Source organism: Pteropus medius, unplaced genomic scaffold, assembly GCF_902729225.1.
Source record: "Pteropus medius unplaced genomic scaffold, Ma_sr-lr_union100, whole genome shotgun sequence".
In the NCBI taxonomy this organism is placed as follows: Eukaryota; Metazoa; Chordata; class Mammalia; order Chiroptera; family Pteropodidae; genus Pteropus; species Pteropus medius.
In genome coordinates this window covers 5,624,593-5,640,582 of record NW_024340699.1, presented here as the reverse complement: position 1 = coordinate 5,640,582, position 15,990 = coordinate 5,624,593, and the positions used below count along the sequence as shown (strand labels likewise).

The 15,990-nt window shown below is 34.5% G+C and overlaps 1 long non-coding RNA gene across 2 annotated transcripts in view; it reads right to left on the bottom strand.

Moving 5' to 3' along the window:
* Nucleotides 1–15,990, bottom strand: part of LOC120614528 (uncharacterized) — a 537,687-nt gene that overhangs the window by 282,852 nt on the left and 238,845 nt on the right. Inside the window, exon 3 of one of the 2 annotated variants that reach the window (XR_005656002.1) lies at nucleotides 15,798–15,965. The exons of the other annotated variant lie outside the window; for it this stretch is intronic. This is a non-coding gene — a long non-coding RNA (uncharacterized LOC120614528). Of the gene's footprint in view, nucleotides 1–15,797; nucleotides 15,966–15,990 lie in introns of those variants that run through there. 2 annotated transcript variants of the gene reach the window in all.

Sequence of the window (15,990 nt, the reverse complement as noted above, 5' to 3'; positions counted from 1 at the left end):
CACTCTGTTAATATTGTGGTTTCAGATGTTATTTTCCCATTTTGCATTTTGGTTGCTTAGCTCTCATGTCACTGATTTTCCTCAAATGTTTTGATTTTTGGTTACCTATTATATTTGTATTTGGGCTTCCATTCACTTGTTTTCAGGTGCTGTTTCTATTCATCACTGCTTTCAATGACTGAGTGAGTCACAGGATTGCTGTCCAATGGACCATGTAAGTAACGTGGCTCCTGAGTCCCTAACCACTAATAGCACTCATTGGCTTTTTAGATGCAGATAATTCGTCCTAACTCTTTTAATCCAGGGCAAATATCTCTGTTGTTCACGGCTTGCTATAATGAAGGAAGAGTTTCAAACCAGTCAGCTAGTTTGACTGGACAGTTCTTCAAATCTGTTAACAATTGCCCTAAGACTTCTTTTCTGCTTCTTATAACCACTGCCTCTGAGGCAATAAGTGACTGACATCAGAGTCATTTCTTTGAGTTCCAGGAATTTCAGATTCATAGAAACAGCACTCATTTAAAAAATTAAACCTATAATATAAAGCTTCTTAATACTATTTAAGATGTGGCCATGTGGCTATAAGCATTGAATTAATGCTTGTGAGGGCCAATTTATTTGCAATATGGATGATAACAGCTTTATCATAGGTTTATAGTGAGGATTAGAGAAGCTGTATATGAAATACAATATTCAGCACATGGTACCTGCTTTAGAAATAATAGCTCACCCCATAATATTTAAATGCATTAAGTACGGTAACTGAACATTTATCTAACAAGGCATTAATTCAGAATATTTAGCTTTTTATTAGTAAAGAGAAACTTTGAGAAATGAGGGTACTAGACAGGTAGATTCTCCTGGATTAAAAGACTAGAAAATAGTCATTGTATGAAGTGTTACAGTGGTAATTTCAAAGAGCAAAAACTTAATAATTTGGGGAAAGCAATCAAAAAATAGTTCCTGCTTCTCAGAATTGACCTTATATACTGTTTCATCTAGATGCAAATGTATACAATTGACATTATTGCTGCTTCGACCTCAGATTTTATGAAAATGAGTACTTGTGATTGAGCATTCATATTATAATATAATGGAGTTCACTGTTCATGCAATAACTCTGGATATCAAGTTTAAAGAGTAAAAGAATAGAAGTCCCTCAAGAAGTAATTATATATGTAGATACCTACAATGAGAAGTAGTTTATTTGGAATCCAAATATATGCTTCTTACGGTCACTTTGAACCTTCTATGCTTTATAGGCACTGGCCATTTTCTGAGGCTGCAAAGTAGATTAGATGCCATGATAGAGCTGATACAATTCTCTCATGGTTAATTTGATTCATTTTTCTACGGCAAACACAATAAACAGACCAACTGTGCCCATGGATGGGTTGTTATCCTGATCATCTTACTGTCTCAAATAGATTAATACTTCAGTTTCTAATCCATTGTATGTGATAGTTTGTAATAATCAGCTATATTTTCAATTTACCATATGGTTTTATATAGATTCAAAACTAATTTTTATTATGCTAAGCACTTAAAAAGTGAAGACAAACTGTAAATTTTGTTTAATGCTGATATTATGCATGTCACATATTGTTGAAGGTACATGTATCTCATTACTCCTTCAACAATGAGTTGAAAAATAATTTTCAAAAATTAAAGAATAAATGGAAATAGAATTGTGAGTTGCTTATACACACTAGCTCTGAAGTCAAATTATGTGAAGAATTCTGATTTCCCCAATTAAAACCTGCATGACTTTAGTCAACTTCTTTAACCTCTCTAGGCCAATTTTTCACCCAGTCTATAAAACATAGGGGACAATAATACTTCATAGAGATGATGCGAGAGTTAAGAGAGATATGGTACACAAAGCACCTTAATACTGTGAAAATAATAAGCATTGTGTAAATATTAACTATGATTATTTTATTTGTATCTATTAAGCCCTTTTCATTTCACATTTTACAGTAAGAATAATGGAACAGTTTGATACATTTTAAGCAGATTTTGTTTTGACAAGTACTTAAACCTGGCAAGACTATCTCACCCAAAGGCAGACTGGTTTTCCGTATATTTTCGTTCACCTCTAAACCAATGTAATGTAGGGAATTGAGCAAGAAAACAAACCTTCTAAATTGGTTCTCAGTTTAATCAAGGCTGTGAAAATTAGGTCAGTTTTTAGAAAAGAAATGGATTTGTAAAACAAGTAAACAATTGATTAGCAAGTCAATAGAGACATCAACTCCTTTACTGTTTGATCCTTTAAACTACAAGCTAAGTTAGTGATGATCAGAGAAAGGCAGAATATAGGATCAGGAAATCTTTATTATTCTTAATTATAATGCAGAGACTTACATGCTAGCTGACCTCATATTATAAAAAGGCAAACTATGCTTTAAGTTAAATTAGTGTTGATTGGGTCCTTTGATTGTGATTATGTTCTTTTTGTTGTTTTCTTTACTTCTAAATAGTATTGAACACTAAACCCTTAATAATAGCTAAAGACTTTGAATACATTCAATAACTATGTAAAAAGCCAGGCATATAAGTAACTTCTCTTATACATTTTTATTTAAATTCAAAGTATTACTGGATATGAACATCAGAAAAGTAAAGTATAAAATTGTGATGTGCTGGTTTCAATAGTATCTTAAAATTTTAAGCTTTTATTTGCTCCTTCTCCTTATTTTTTCTTTGTCAGGAAGATTTGTTATTTATAATAACAAATGAACTTCATATGATAATGAAATTCATCTTTATTTTAACACTTGAGCTTAAAGATAAGAGGGCCTGAAGTCTGTCAGGATGATTTAGACAGATATTTATCCCAAATCAGGAGGCACAGACATTTCCTTCTTCGTTCATTCAAGTGTTCACTCCACCAACTGTCTGTGCCGTAAAGACCATAAAAAATGACTGAGTTTGGGACTGGGTGGAGTGGGAACAGAAACGCATCATTTGTAAAACAGAAAGCTGCATCTCTAAATTTTTTTGAGCTTTACTTGTTGCTTAGAAAATACCTAAATCAGTCATCGAGTCATTCGAAAAATACCTTTAGCTTTACTAGTGTTTATTTTTTGACATTCCTATTTTTCAATTTGATGGTCACTTTATCAGATTCTGGTTTTAAGTACATCGAGAAAAATCATATTTTATTCATGCCTATTACTAGACGGCATCTTCTTCCAATATACAGTTGTTTTGTCTACATTGAAATTTTGTTGTTTAGTGTATCCACCTTCATTAATTATCTTAGCTAGATCTGGATAACTTGCTGCAGCTTCTACATCAGCACTGGCTGCCTCACATTAAACTTTTATGTTCTGGAGAAGGCTTCTTTCTTTAAACCTCATGAACCAACCTCTGCTATCTTCACAGTTGTCTCCTGAAGCTTCCTTACCTCTCAGCCCTCATAGAAGTGAAGAGAGTTAGGGCCTTGCTTTGGGTCAGGCTTTTGGCTTAAGCGAATGCTGTGGCTGGTTTGATCTTCTATCCAGAGCACTAAAACTTTCTTCATATTAGCAATAAGACTGTTTTACTTCCTTATCATCAGTGTGTTCTCTAGGACGGCATTTTTAATTTCCTTAAAGAATGTTTCCTTTGCATTCACAACTTGGCTAAACTGGTGCAAGAGGCATAGCTTTCAGCCTATCTGGGCTTTTAATATGTCTTCCTCACTAAGCTTAATCATTTTTATTTTGGGATTTATAGTCAGAGATGTGTAACTCTTCCTTTCACTTGAATACTTGGAGGTTACTGTATGGTTATTAACTGGCCTAATTTTAATATCACTGTGTCTCAGGGAATAGGGAGGCCCAAGGAGAAAAAAGATGGGAAACTGCTGGATGTTGGAGCAGTCAGATCACGACATGCGCACTTAGTAAGTTCACCATCCTACATGGGCAGGGTTTTTGGTGCTCCAAAACCATTATAATAGTGACGTCAAAGATCACTGACCACAGGTCGCCAAAACACATATAATAATAATTTAAAAGTTTAAAATAGTGCAAGAATTACTAAAATGTGTTACAGAGACACAAAGTGAGCAAATGCTATTGAAAAAATGGTGCTAATAGATATACTCCATCCAGAGTTGCCGCAAACCTTTCATTTGTATTTTTTTTAAAAATCTACAAAACTCAATAAAACAAGGTTTGCCTGTATCATGAAAATAGGAAACTTAAAAAAACAAAACAAAACAAAACAGGAGCAGTTATGCTAACATTAGGAAAAACAGATTTTAAAACAAAAACATTATTAGAGATAAAGGAGAATATTTTTCAATGATAAAAAATGATCAATTCATTATACAGTGATAATAATTATAAATATATATGTACCTAACAACAGAGCTCTAATATGCACAAAGCAAATACGACAGAATTGAAGGGAAAAATAGACAATTCAACCGTAATAGTTAGAGACTTCAATATCCACTTTCAGTAATGACTAGAACAACTAGGTAGAGAGGCAACGAGGTAACAAAAAATTTGAGAGGCACTGTACAAAAATTAGTCTGATGGACAGACATTCTTCTTAAGCACAAATGGAAGATTCTTCAAGTCATATCATATTCTAGACTACAAAATAAGTCTTAATAAATTTTAAAAGATTGAAATTCTACCAAGTATATTTCCCAACCACATGGAATAAAATTAGAAATTAATAATACATGTGAGAAGTTCACAATAATATAGCCCAATATATATACACTAAAAAGAATCAAAATTACAGACACATATTACAACCCTTATATCTACTTGTGAACATAACCCCGGCTCTTCAATTATAATGCCTATTATAACAGACCACATAAAGAAAATAAAACAATTACACTTGTCTACCATGTCCAAATAATTCCTTGGAATATGGCAATATCCAAAAAAGCAGTTTATTTCTTCACCATTTTTTCTCATTTTTGTTCCCTCTCCTGCCTCCCTTCCTTCCTCCCTTCCTCCTTTCCTTCCTTCTTCCTTCCTTTCCTTCCTTCCTTCCTTCCTTCCTTCCTTCCTTCCTTCCTTCCTTTCCTTCCTTCCTTTTTTCTTTCCTCTTTGATCTTTTGATTAAAAAAAATATTGTTTCCAGATGAGGAACAAGATCACATTTAACACATACTATGATTTTCTGCTAATTAGCAAAAGGCACTGTCTCCTCTGTGGTAAAAAGTCCAGGTCATGGTGGCCAGCAGAAAACAGATGAGATTTCAGCTGCATTTGCCCCTTCATCTGGGTGCCCCGTATAGGCTGTAACCTACCAATGATGCTTATTGACACTGATGAAGGGAATGGAAAACAAAACAGTGAAAGAGTTTTCTCCTTTCCTTTTCCCACAACACGTGACTAGAAAAGTATCAAATCACTGATGATGTTAGAAATGTGAGAATGGAAAGTAGACTATGACCAAAAAAGAGCATAAGTTAGAGAAAGAATACAATTTTTAAAAGTGAAGAATGAGGAAAAATAGGAGACTTAAAGAATGTTCTAAAAAAAATTTTGAAACCCGGGGCCAGGAATCACATGATGCTATTCTCAAAGAATTGGAAAGATGTAAAAAGCCTCCACATGACTATGGCAAGTGAAAATAAACTGTTTTAAAGGGAAGGGTGGTCAAAGTGAGGTGAGCAGAGAAATCCATAGAGGGTAGTAAGTGACTGCAAATTAGAAATTTAAAAAATGACATTAACTAGCAGTAATTTTACAATTTCAAAGTTAACAACATAATGTTCTTTATATAAATCATCTTGAAAGCAGTGGATTATTTGATGATCCTGAAATCAAAAGGTATAGTAAGGGATAAAAAGGCTACAGTGGAAAGCCAAATATAGTAAGTCCTCACAAAAAAAATCCTGAATAGTTTTTGGAAACTGTGACTTAAAGCAAAATGACGTATAACAAAATCAATTTTACTACAAGCTAATTAAAATAAACAAGAGTCACATTCCTACAGCATATTTCTGGTCACAGACAAAAAAACAAAACAAAAAAAAAACATCACCAAACTTTTAAATAAAGGCTCAAATACTTCTAACATAAAACACTGAAATAAGTGTGAGCTATACATACATTAAGAAAGATTACTGAAAACAAGTATAATTAAGATTTATCGACCCTCTTATTTCAGTGCAGGGTCATAGGTGGCTGAAGCCTATCCTGGCAGTTCAGAGAGGAAGGCAGAAAGCAGTCCTGGACAGGACACCTTTCTGTCACAAGGTGCACTCACACACACCCACAGTCACACTGGGACAACGTAGACACACCAGTTGACCCAGCGTGCACATCTTCGGAAAGTGGGAGGAAACAAGAGAGAAAACACGCAGTCGTGGGAAGAACATGCAAACTCCACAAAGACAGTGGCCCCGGCTGGTATTCTTTTTTTAATTTTTTTTCCTTATTAACTTTATAATGAAGCAACTCTGAGCAAAACAATGCTGTTTTGAGGACCTGCTGTAATTTGATTGCCCAGTTCTACACTGAAAAGACGTTAAGTGAAAGTCAAACATGCTTTTGAACTAGGTAGGTTAGAGGTACTAGATCTAATCATGCTATGTACGCAGAAGACCAAGTAAATAAATCACTCTCCTAGGATGGCACCCATTCAAACATTCAGAGGGACTTTGAGGGTAAAATGTTAATGTTTAAGTAAAATAGATAGCCTATCCTTACGAAAAGGCTAACAAACTGGAGAAATGTAAAACGCCAATGTAACTCAAATTCATAAAAATTGTTCTGGAATAGTGTTATAAACTATAAAGAGGTAATATAGTATAGTATAGAGATTTCTAGAAGGAGGATATTATTTATTATTGAGGCAAGAGGACTATTCTTCTTTTTAGAAGTGTTTTACCAGGGCCTCACAAAATGCAAAGGGTGTATTTATACTAGGAAGTTTTGAGGGTATTTTGGTAAATAATAATGATTAAAAAAATAAGATAAATGCAAATACTAAAAATGAGAGTCAAATTTATTATTTTTTAGTTTTATCAATCATACACAGATGATATTATTATACATAAACAATAAAAAATAAACCCCAAACTTTTAAAATTAATAATTTAATTAGTTAGAAGGTTAGAAGCTATGTGTCCATAGCTGTCTTAGATATCATCAATAACCAATGAGAAAATATGCAAGGAAAAGATGTAGCTTACAGTAGCAATAGGAATTTAGAATTATAGAAACAAACTGATCAAGTGATCTGCAAAATATGAAACTATACAACTTGAAAAACAAGCATAGAAATACTTGCATTAATGGAGAGACTTGCCAAGGTAAATAATGGCAATAATCAAGATGGGGATATTTCAATTTTCTCCCAGTTATTTAAATAATAGAAATCGATGCCACTCAAATCCCCTTTATTTATTTTATTTTTTTTTAGTGGCGTGTGGAGGAATAGACTTTACAAAATTTATTTGAAATTTTACCTGGAAGAGTAAATTATAAGAAATTCCAGCAACATTTTTAAATGCAATCATAATGAAAAAATTGTCTCCCCTACTACAATGGCACCAGAAACATGGGTATTGATACAAGTGAAGTTCCCCCCAAAAGTGGGGGAGTTAAAAGAAGTGAAGATGGATGCTGGTTTGACAGAAACAACAGTATCCAAAGCAGACTTGTTCACTGTATCCCTACGCTACTAGAACAAAAGATGTTTTTAATAGGCATATTTACCAATAACTTTAAAAAAAGCTATTTTAAACAAGAGTTAGTTTAAGTTACCATCAGACTGGGCAGAATTTAAAATGTTGATCAATGAAAGAACACATAGCATCATTAAAGTAAGCTAGAATGCTTGGAATACTTTTCAAAAATACTGATATTGATGGAAAGAAGTCACCCCATCAGAAAGGTTATGCATTTCTAGCTAGGTTAGGCATTTCTTCCTTTAGGATCACATTGCGGTGGGCACGTCCTATAATACTTGCAGATTAAGCTCAGACGGGAGAAATCATCTCAATGTGTCCCCAGTACTTGGCAAGAAAGAGACGTGACATTATACTTAAATTGTGAAACTCATTTTGGCTGAGAAAGCCGGGTCTTAAAATGTGCTTGCCAAGACAGGAAAATGATACAAAATGCATGCTGAATTATACATAAATATGCATATATACATAGCCACCCACACACCATGTTTGGATGATAAATAGACCGAAGATTGGTATTGAACTATTTAGATAGATAGTCAAAGGGTAGTCTAGGAGGGCTCAGGATGCGTTGTACTTTGGGGAAACATGAAACTCCCCCTACCCACCCCCTCCCCCCCACCAGACACACACACTAGAGCATGTTCTCCAGAATCCATTTAATCTGGGTTCAAAGGGATTTGAGGCTCTTGAACTGTTAGGACTTGAAAGATGAGAATGGGCTGCCAGTGACATGAGCCACAAATCTTAAGCATATGGAAGGGGCTGACCTGCTGTGCTCCACAAATGAGAAATTTGTCTCTTTTGGCTTTTTAAGGAGGCACTGTGTGCAGAGACACTGGGAAAGAGCAGCTCTACCAGCAAAGCCTGAAGGGGCGCAAGCGTTATTCACGACGCCTCGCAATTTAAGTTTCAGGCTGAATCTAATGTGCTGAGAAAGAGGTCAATTGGAACAAAACGAAGGGGAGAACAGCCCCATCGCTGTAACTTCCACCATCAAAGCTTCTCAACCAGATTTATATTTCAGACAGAAGGAAGGAAATTGAGGAAATAAGTCGTTTCTCTCTGAACAAAACAGAATGAAAATATGGTGTGTTCCACCTTGTAAAATCAACAACCGACACCAGGATAGGTTAACTTTGCAAACCTTGGGGATGAGATCTGGTTCACATAAAAAGAGTCATTCGATTTTATGTTATTTTTAAACTAAAGTAAAATAAAGGTTGAATGATGAAAACTCCTTCACTCACTTCCATTTTCTCCTTTGTGATTTTTTAAAGTTAGCCAATGGTTTTGCATTCTTTGACTTTCCTTTCGGAGGCTAGGAAATATACAAAATGCCAGTGAACTGAAGAAGATGAATGATGTTTATATTAACAGTGCTGGAAATTAATTTTATCAGGTGATACTTGTCGCCTTATTAGGTAACAGTGGAAATAATTTGGAACTCTAATTGCTCTCGGGGACAAGAGGGAACACCTGCACCCTCCTCAGTCACCCCTCATCTCTAAGACAGGCTGATGGGATTCTTCACAAACACACTAGTATTATTCCTCTTCAGATCAATAATTACAGCTCTTAAACTCTACTCTCTATGAGGCGTATTTTCTCCCCTCCTCGTAAAATCATCTTTCACTTGTCCCTCCGAAATATATATCTTAATGAAATAATGGGCTCAAACAAATGAGTCTCTCTTTGGATGACACACTGATCTGGCTTGCTGGATAGAAGATGAGGTAAAACATGAAGGCGGTGTTGATGATAGTGATTAAAACACCAGCTTTGACAGGGCAATAACTATAAAATCTCGCTGCTAGTAATAATCTCTACAATACAACGGCAATACCCATGCACCATATGTCACAGCCCAGCAATCCATCTCTACGAGTGTCACTGACTTAAGCAGGTTTCAGAAAAGCCTATCATTATTTTTAAGTGGGGGGTGGGGGGGAGGACACGGTTCCATCGCTGTATTACATTAGTCACTCAGTTTAGTCCTTCTGCTGACTTATTTATTTTCATGAAAAGGAATCTATATACTTCAAGCTGTGAGATCTGTAGTTTACATTTCTTGTTGATATTCTTTGGATCATTCGTTCCTTGTCCTGCAGCTTTCTAGGAGCGTGACCTTGCTTTCAATCACGTGCATTTGAACAACAAAAAGTTTCAGAAATGGTCATTACTGAGTCATATACATGTATGTATGTATATGTACATATATATGTGTATATATTCAATTATATATATTTATAAATTATTATCATTGAATGTAAGAGGAACTCAGTATCTACAGTGGTACTGGTAGATGCGACTGAAGGCTAGGACAGAAACCAACTGTAGCAGAAGGACAAGAAAAAATGATTTGGCAAGAGAGAATCTTTAGAATTTAACAATAATAAAGGTAATCTGTCTTTAAATTATGTTGGATCATGACAGGAGGAATCTCTTACATTACAACAAAGTAATAGTGACTAGAGGAATTATTGCCAAGTTCCAAGTTTGCAAAGCAAAAAACGTTGACAATGAATGAAGTAATTTTGTTGCTGGAGTGAAAGGGGAAAAATATTATTTTTCTAGCAAATATTTGTTAGAAATACCACCAAGGAGCTCTTATGTAGCTTATAAGTTTAATGATTTTAGTTTCAGAAGTCATTACTTTCCTTTCCCTGTTATATCTCATATTAACAACTCATTACAGATAATTGGGCAAGTTACTTCATGTTTCTGTGACCCAGTCCCCCCCATCTGTACAATGAGGCCAATAAAACCTGTCTCAAAGGGTTGTTGTGATTAAATAGTTAATATTCATTAAGTACTTAGAGCAGTTCCTGGATTATAGCAAATTCAATACAAGTGGTTGCTACTATTGTTTTGTTATTATTTACAAGAGTTAATTATGGAGTCAGAGCAGACTTAATTCAAATCCCAGACTGCCAATTACTTAGCTGGGTGAAAGTAAGATCAATTGGCAAATGATTTAACCATTTTAAGCCTCTGCAAAATGGGGACAATGACAGTTTCTTCCTCAATCTGGGAAGAATAGGTGTGATCATGTATTGGTAAGCCTTTTCACCTGTGTCTGGCACACAGTAAGTTTAGCTATTTATGAAAATAATGGAAGTATTTATATGATCACATTCTTTGCCACATTAAAATAAAAAAAAAACTATATAATCTATCCATGTAAGTAAAATTTTTGTTTTCCGATCTCTTAAATTCATGAACTCTACCAAAATCAGCTGTCTTTTCACTGAGTACATCCAGACAAGCTCCAATTACTCATACCTTATATGAGGCTTTTTCAAGATTTGATGAAAAGATATGAAAAAAATAAATGACATAATGGGAACAGGTGCAAATATTTTCTCTTAAATGTACGGTGAAATGTAGCTAGCTTGTAAGGATGAGACGAGAGGCAACATACACTTCTTTATGCACTTCTCCAGCAAGGTGGTATTTCAAACTCCCCAGCAGATGGAAAAGAAAACACAAGGACAGCTTGTTAGAAAAAGACCCAGACTGGTAAGTCCATCGCATCTCCCTTTTTCTTTCCTCATTAATTCCCTGATCCTTATTCCATTGTATAACTTAACAACTATCTCTATAGGCGAAAACCGTGTCTAGTTCTCACTTCCACTCTTTAGAGGCTTGTACAGTTCTTGAGGCATAAGCCAAGAGGTTTTCCCTAAATGAGAAACCGGCAGGAAACTTTCACCTGCTCTGCAGGCAAGCAACGCGTTTCAGTGAATCTCAATGAACTCCGTGCAACTGCTCTTTTGTTTCAGTGTTTGATGTTGCAGGTAGAGAAGGTATTTCACTCCTATGAGTACTATAGGTCGGACTACCTCATTCAAACAGAAACATATCACCAAAGATTTAAAAGAAAAGGATAAGAGAGGAAATATAGCTATCCACAGAAGAAAAAAAAATGTGTTTTATTTGGTTTTACATGGATAGAATATTAGCTACCTAAATCAGACCTATGGAAACGTGCAGTAAATCTATTTTGTACTCTCATATCTTTCACTCTTGTTGAGATTAAGCCCGTGGTGTTCCCATGGAGATAACTCATACTATTCACTTAGGATTTTTTTTTTTCTAATTAATGATTAATGCCATCTCCTAATTACAGAGAGTAGCAGATTCAATAATGTGAAGCATAGTCAGAAACTTTAAATCCTAAGGTTTTTACTTAAGTTTGTTATAAATTTGTGAGACGAATATGCAACTATAGCTTACATTTTCCTCATTTATAAGAGGAACAAAAGTTTTAAACGAAGCAGGAGACTTCTGGGAAGGAACACCTCAGGTCCTATTTGGGTGGCCTGTGTGCTAGATCCAGCCCACAAAGGAATTTTGTTGGCAAATATTTTTAAAAGGTTGGGATTATTATGCCAATATTTAAGAAAATAATTATTAAGAAGTAGTCATTTTGATTTTGAGTTGCAATGGACAAAAATGAAAACCTGGCAGCATTAGACTGAAACACTTGCATGGCAAAAATTGGCTAAGTAGTTATTGCTTCATTTGGATGGGGCGCTTGCTAACCAGTTTACCAGAGATTCTCTTGTCTTATCCATTCCAAATCTCCCCCATTCACTATACTTAAATGGCCTCTGTAGCCTTCGATTTTATGACTCCTACCTCCAGTTGTCAAAAGCCAAAACCCTTCAACATCAAGTTAGCAAAAAACCAATCAAACAAAAATAATTGTGCAAGTCACTCTGTCACTGTGACTAGGGATACACTGACGAATGTGGTCGTCTCTGTTTTCAAGATTATATGCTAGAAATAGTGATCAAATGCCTCCAAAGATAATGTTAAGTAGTGCTATAAATCTACTAGTGCAGCTCTCAAAGACAAAAGATACTTTTGATATTTTGGACATAAGAGATGTGGAAGGAAAAGTGGAAAAGCCCATAAATTATTCATCAAAAGATATTTCTAGATTTGCTTCGTTCAGTGGAAATATGATGCAGGCCACAAATGTAATTAAAACATAATTCTAGTAATTACAGTAAAAAAGAAATATTTTAATTTTAATGATATATGTATATATCATTTAGCTCAGTGAATTCAAGATATTATCATTCCAACCAGTATTCAATATAAAAAAAAATGTTAATGAGACAGTGCATGTCTGTTTTTCATATTAAGTCTTTGAAATGAAGTCTATATGCTCATTTATGGCACCTACCAATTCAGACTGACCACCTGTACAGTGCTCAGTAATTATATGTACCTAGTACAGAACACCTTCGTCACTGCAAAAAGTTCTATTTACAGTATAGTTCTAGAGCACGTCCCAAGGGAGGGAACTGTGGAAGTGAAGGCATGCCAGAAGGCATGTCATTTTCTAGAAACACTATGCCCATGTCAATTTGATTATGGGTCAGATGTGTTAAAGTAAGAGACATAGGTCAGACGCTTGGTAAATTAGTCGACAATCTTTAAGCCACAGAATAGCAATGCAAGGTATTTAAACCAGCTTAAATAGTGCATATTGCTGATGCTCAATAATAAACCGATAAGTAAACTACAAAAATTTGTAAATTCCTAAAAACATTTTTTAGTCCACTAGTGATATATGTACTTTTGTGTATGAAATTATTGGTTCACGTAATAGCCCAAAGATAGTTCTAATTCCTGGAAAAGGCAGATTTGGGTGTGTAAGTCACGAATTCAGAGCTCAGTCTTGCTTTGTTTTGCTTTGTTTTATTAGCCCAATTATTAAGCATGTTGTTCCCTTGATGGCAAGATGGTTGCCAGAGGTTCTAGGCATTCTTTCTATGATACTGGGAGTCTCAAACTTTACTTATAACCATTCTGTCAAATCAGGGATTTAAATCCAGCCAGGTTCAGATTATTGACCATTCACGAATTACTTACTATGGCCAAGGAAGTGAGATCCTCTCACTGATGAAGCTTCATTCTCATACTTACTCCCGAATTTCAGGGTGTGGTCAAGCTACCTGATCACAGGTAGACAGACTGAGAGTCATTATCCAAAGGAAAAATGAGGTGCTGTTACCCACAGGTTAATATATGAAAGGTGGGTTCGCAAACCAAAATAATGTTCACTAGATTAAATGTGAAGAATGTTGGATACTTTGTCATAGCTGTCAGATAAATAAGTTTCTGTTAATATCTATCTGTTCTCCCATGACAAAGTGGAGCCTCTAGAAAGCATATGTATTGAACGGTCCTCTGACAGTTAATAATCCAGAGCAGCATAACTGTTAAAAATCTACAATATAATTGGTTGTAAAGTGGAGAAAAATCAATCTATCAATAGGTCGGTTACTCTAGTGTTTAACAATTTGTACTAATGTTTGGACTGATCAGTTAAGATATTTTATGTCTTACTATATAGCTAATATGATCACTTCTTATGAAACTCTATTGCACTATTACAGGGTAATTTCTAATTGCCTTTTAATTTGTTTCATTTACTCTATGTGCATTTCATTGTAATTTTAACTCAATTTACTTTCTATAATTAAATGAAATGTACATAATCATTTATTTTTATTAACATTTGTAAGATGCAAAGGATAAAAGTGTAAGAACAAAGGTATAAATGAATAGGTATTCTATATGATTATCTGTTCCTAGGTATTACAACTTTGGGTTCATCTAGCCATAGTTTAACTTTTTAGTAATTTCAATGAGGTTCTCAGGTGCCCAGTTGTTTTCAGAGTTATTTTGTTTTTGAAGAGTTCATTCTATTTATAATATTCTGCTATTTAGTCATATATACTGACATAGTCAGCTTCAAATGAAACATCCAAATATTTTGAGGTTATATGTACTAATGAGAAAATACTTCCAGTTTACATAGCTTATACTTGATTAAGTCTTAACAGCTTTTAAAATAAATATCCAAAATGTTTCTATTATATCATAATAGAAAATCATTCTAATTTTAATAAATTAAAAATTGATATATTGCCCTTATATCATTATATATGAAGTTAGATTTAAAAAATAGTATCATTATAAATTTTTACTGTGTTCCAAGTTATAATTTAATAAATAGTTGTCATGGAATAATTTTTCATTTGATATTTTATAAATACCAACTTTTATTATTCTAATATAAATATAATATAAAAACATAAATTTGTACAGCGAGACTATGTCTACAAAATTGCAATTATTTAAGAAATTCAGTTTTAAAACAGCTCTGCTAAGTCTTGATTCAATTCTTATTTAATAGAAAGTGAAGTACCTAACAAACTGCTCTACATATTTTTATAGGCAAATAGGACTTAAATTACCAAATAATTTTAAAATTATATTTTCATTCCATTATCCCAAGATATCCAAATAGTCTCTTGAGTCTCTCATCTCAGAGAAGGAGATTACTGAGGCGATTTTGCAGAATCCATTAACACAATATTTCAGCCTAAACTATCAAGAAAATTAAGGACTCTATGTGTTTATTGAATGAATCACATTCGAGCTTTACTATAAACAAAGTGCTGCAGAACACCAGTCATTTTACCTTCAATGAGGCAACTGTAGTGTTAAGAATCCATTATGTGTATTTTAGTCACTCAATACTTAACTGTTGAATGAATAAATGTGTACTTGGCAATGGTTATCTTTTTGTTTTGCTTTCCTATTACTGCTGTAGCCGTTGCTATTCTATTCTAATATAGAGTACTGTGCTGTTTCCTTTGGGGACAATTTTAAATTTGGTGTCACCCCAACAGTTGGGGGCGGGGCACGGATAACAGCGCAGAAGTGCAATTAGCATTTTTCCATGGTTCTTCCTCATTGATGCAGTAAAGAATCACAAGTCAGTGAGATTTAGAAAAGATTTATTAAAAGTATATTTTAGAAAGGGAAAGCATGCTCCAAGGAGGTACAGGATTTCAGTGGAGAGCTGTAACAACCCAGGAATGGGAATCTCTGAATTATATTTGGGCCCATGGATGGCTTCAAAGGCATTCTTAGGTGATTGGCAAGTGAGGTCATTTTGATTGACACTTGGCTGCTGTATAACACACTGCCTATTGTATATGTGCTTATCTAGAATTCAGTCTGTTATAAGCAGATTCATGAACTGGCAGACATAAACATAGTATTATAATGACAGCATTAGATTGTGGGCAAATTAGGCTAGAACCTTCTGCGCAGGAGTTTGTGGTTGGTTTAAACCAGCTAAGATTATGGCCATCCTGTTCTTTGTCTCTGAGGATGCAGGAGGGATTCTCTAACGACCAATAGGGTGTTCTTTGGGCGGTTTCTAGGCAGGGCCTCTATTCCTTTGTTCTTCTGTCACTCAAGTCTGACCAGCCACCTAACAGTGCCAAGGTAGAATAGTT